At 42.1% G+C, this 4,657-nt stretch overlaps 1 non-coding gene across 1 annotated transcript; it reads left to right on the forward strand.

The window, feature by feature from the left end:
- Positions 1 to 4,284: 4,284 nt before the first annotated feature.
- LOC141654014 (small nucleolar RNA R71) lies at positions 4,285 to 4,391 on the forward strand. Its single transcript, XR_012547597.1, has one exon. It is a non-coding gene; the product is annotated as a small nucleolar RNA R71 (small nucleolar RNA).
- The last annotated feature ends 266 nt before the right edge of the window (positions 4,392 to 4,657 follow it).

Consider the following 4,657-nt stretch of genomic DNA (forward strand, 5'->3'; position numbering starts at 1 on the left):
GACACTCACCTAACTACGACCTATAAGAACATGCCTGCAGTCTAATATGAAAATAATCTCTACAACCGTACATATGCATTCCAACCAATCAAAAGACCATGACACATGCCGAGGTAAATATGGATATGTGAGGTAATGGGTAAGAAGAGGCTAAGGTAAATTTGGATAAAAACAGAGTTAAGAGCCAAGCTAGTAACTAAGGGAACCAAATTATAACAACATCCAACTTCTTGCTCAAGCTTGACAATAAAACGGGTGCTAATTATCAAGCACAAATCTCACAATCTCCGATATAATCAACTCCCTATAAGATACAAATACAGCATGGGAGCAAAAATCGCCATTTAATAAAGACTTTGAATTATGCGATTTGATTTTCTTTCTCTTCTCGGGCTTCAGTCGATCGACCAATGAGTCCAGTCGACCGACCATAAATCGAACTTATTTTTCTCTCTTTTTTTTTTCATTTCTTTTTTTTCAATTCTATTTTTCTCTTTCTTTCTTTCCTTTTTCATCTTCCCAACATCATCTCAAAAGAGCATATGCAACCAAAAATAAAGTAGCAATCCCAAGAACATAAACTACTAGCTTGACAAGGGCAGGCTAAATGTAGGATGTAGTTAACGGGACAAAAAGGCTATTTTTGGTAGTGTGGAGCTTATGGGCAAAAAGAATAAAGGAAACCTCTTCCACATGTGTCAACAAACCACAAACTGAATGCATACAGGTATTAAGCAGATTAAGTTCATATTTATGCACATTTATGTAACATGTCTCATAAGGAGTATTACTCACATTCCTAAATACCAGTTATGAATGACACCAGTTATAAGCTCTAAATCTCAGAAAATGATGTAGCTTACCAAAAATCTAAGTCAAGTTTCAAGTTCAGCAAATAATTAACGAAAACTCGTAGACTATGCATATTGATTCTACTAATAACATGTTAATTAGCAAGGCTTAGGCATAAACAGCTGAAAATGCAATGTCATCATTGAAATACTACCGTTCCGACTCGACCTATATGCTAAAATAAACGTGCATTTTTTGGAATTTTTTTTTGAAATTTTTTGATTTTTTTTTTGTATATATAGGAGAAAATAAACAACAATGCAAGACAAAAATGTAAACGTGAATGCAAGCAAATGAAATGCAACGCAAAACCCTTCCCCAAACCAAATCACACAATGTCCCCATTGTGCAAAATCATGTAATGAAATAAAAGGAAAACGGGAACTTGCGAAAATTAACTACATAAGACATGAAGTAAGGACTCGGAAACTCACAAGACTTAAAACGCAGCAAAAGGAAACCTCCCCAAACCAGCGTGAACTAGGAGGTTTCAGTAGCCAGCATTGCTACCATAGGTACCTGAAAAGAAACAAAAGTACCGCGCATAATTTCGATAAAACAATTTACGAAACGCAAAATTATGTGTAAAATAAAGAAACAGAAATGAGTCGGAAAATAAAGTGGAGAAAAGACTCCCTCAACTCCGCAAATCGACCAAACACAGCATGGGAATGGTCGTGAACAGGTACAGCAGCGAGCATGGTCGATCAACCACATCACCCAGTCGATCGACCAGAGTGAACAGGAACAGAAGCTCCTGGAAGTCGCAGCTCAGTCGATTGACCATACTGGCCAGTCGATCGACTGAAATACCTGCTGGAACTTCCTGATTTCTTCAATTGGCTCAATAAATTGAGCTATCAAGGTCTATGAACCTGTAAATACACACAATAACGCGCCCAAAATTGCGCAAAACCCAAAGTAACAGTCTAAAGTGTATAAAATCCTAAGCAAACTTATTAAAATGCGAAGTCTCGCGCACACAAAAGCAATAAAAAGTCCAAAAATAATAAAATGAATGTTTTTGAAAAAGTCTTAATCAACTAATAGTTGATCAAGAATGGCCATGGAATGGCCCACTTGCTCGGCTTCTGGCTACAAGAAGTAGCCTCTACAGTGCTCATCTCCTCAGCTGCACTCTTCTCAACTCCAACATCCGCAAAAATCAACGGATCAACAGCCTCAACATCTTCCCAAGCAATGACCTCTTCTGGCTCATCAAAGTCCAAGTCGGACTCCCTCACCTTGACTGGCTCCTCATCAGGCTCCTCATCTGTACCATAGCTAAGACATCCTAGGCCGCCTCTTTGAACGATCGGCTCCTTCATAGCTGGAGCAACATGCGGCTCTTCCTTCCCCAAACCAGCTCCTGCAATATCCAAAACAGAAGAATCTCCGTCCAATTTGCTCCCAATCTGGGGCGGAGATGTTACAACAGGAATAGGCATAGAGGCAGGCATGTCAGAAAGCACAAAATAGGATTTCTTTTCAGAAACCGTATTACAAGTAACTGGCCACATAGGGTCTTTCTTCTTAGCTGTCTGGGCAAAGACAATGGAATGTTTCCCTACTTTGAAGGTCAAAGTCCCTGAGCCAACATCTATAACTGCACCAGCAGTGTGCAGAAATGGTCTACCCAAAATGATAGGTATGTGAGCATCTTCGGGTATATCTAGTACAACGAAGTCAACAGGGAAAAAGAACTTTCCTATTTGCACGGGAATGTCCTCTAAGACTCCTATAGGCTGGACCGCAGATCGATCAGCCATCTGTACTATCATGTTAGTGACTGCAAACCTAGTCAATTTCAACTTCCTAGCAAGACTCAAGGGCATTACACTAATACTGGCTCCTAGGTCACATAATGCCTTCTCAATAGAAAAGGTGCCAATACTACATGGGACTGAAAAGCTACCTGGGTCTTCTAGCTTATAAGGTGCAGTATGGGTCAAATAGGAACATGACTCCTCAGTTAGTGCGACAGAATGCACAGTTTCAAGTGACTTCTTTTTAGACAAAAGTTGCTTCATAAATTTCATGTAAGCAGGCACTTGATTAACTAATTCAAGAAAAGGAACTTGTACATTTAAGCTACGAATAACATTTTCAAATTTGTTGAATGATACCTGTTCCTTTGTCGGCACTAATCTCTCTGGATAAGGGGCTGTAAGAAGCAACTTAGCCCTCTCCTCTAAGTCTCGCATACCCGCGTTGGTGGATTTAGGCTGAAAATCTACTACCTTCTCTTTGTTGTAGCTTGAACCCTCTTCATACCGTCTCAAAAATGAACCATTAATCGTCATCGGGTCATACTTTGGAACCGGAACTGACCCATCAACATTTGGGTCTTGCCTCAATATTTTCGGAGTCGTCGTACCCCGAAACAAGTGGTCCCTCAAGTTATTTGGCATTGGAGGACGAAAAGACTCACCATCAACAGCGTAGTCAGTCGATCGATCGGGTATGTCACTCGATCGACCGATTTCTACAGGAACAGTAGCTGTGTCACTTCGCGGACTGGTCGATCGACTGGGTATGTCAGTCGATCGACTGACATACCTGCTGATTGTCTTCTTCTTGCTATTATTCGTTACAGCCTTCTTCTTACTTGGTTCCGCCTCATCATTTTCAGTGACATCCTCGACCATAGCGGGCCCCTCAAGGGTAGACCCACTCCTCAAAGTAATAGCATTAAGGGTCTCCTTTTGATCCGTCTGCGACGGTAAATGCCCCGGAGCTCGAGTTGCACTCTTGCTAGCCAATTGAGCAATTTGGCTCTCCAACATCTTCATCCCGGCCTCGCTAGCTTGAGACTCTTTCTGTAACAAATTTTTCAATTCGGCAAATTCGGAGCCTTGGGACTGCTGTTGCTGCTGAGGAACATACGGAGGCTTTTGATATGGCTGCTGCTGCTTATGAGGGGGCACATAATTCTGCTGCTGCTGCTGCTGCTGTGGAGGTGGAATCGGATTTAAGAAATTTTGGCTACTCCACCTCAAGTTCGGATGGACATTTGGCTCAAAATAAGTGTTTGTCTGCCTATAATGTTGAAAAGCAGCACAAGACTCATAGGAAATGCTGCAGTTGTCTGAAACATGTCCTTCTCCTCCACATCTCTTGCAGACGAAAGGACCATCTGAAACAGCATTCACATGATAGATCCCTCCTTTTGAAGCTCCTCCCAACTCGTACTTATCAAATCTCGCCGTAAGAGCCTCTAATGCAGCTACAGAAGGGGATTCATCACTTCTCTTTTGATTTCCCCTGGAATTTCTATACTCAGCTTAATGGGTGGCCAAATCATCAATAATTTTCCACCCCTTAGTCTCTCCCACATTCTCCTGGAATCTGCCATTAGCTGCCGCATCCAGGATAGCCCTCTGATCGTCATAGAGCCCATTATAAAATTGATTGCATAGGCTCCATTTTTCGAACCCATGGTGCGGAATAGTTCACACCAGCTTCTTGAAACGGACCCATGCCTCATGAAAGTTCTCATCAGGACCCTGTTTAAAGCTCGTGATCTGAGTTCTAATGGCATTCGTCTTCGAGGCAGAGAAATATTTCTTGTAGAATGCCAGGGCCAGCGACTTCCAATCAGTGATCCCGTTAGCAGCTCGATCCAGGTCTCGGTACCACTCCCTTGCAGCATCACGAAGAGAGAATATGAACATAGTCTCCTTCACCTAGTCCTGGGTCACACCGGTTGGTGGGGGTATGGAACAACAGTAATCAATGAATGTCTCCATATGTTTGGCTGCATCTTCATTTGCAGCTCCCCCGAATTGGTTCCTCTCAACCAAGT

This window comes from Silene latifolia, chromosome 4 (assembly GCF_048544455.1).
Source record: "Silene latifolia isolate original U9 population chromosome 4, ASM4854445v1, whole genome shotgun sequence".
Taxonomy (NCBI): domain Eukaryota; kingdom Viridiplantae; phylum Streptophyta; class Magnoliopsida; order Caryophyllales; family Caryophyllaceae; genus Silene; species Silene latifolia.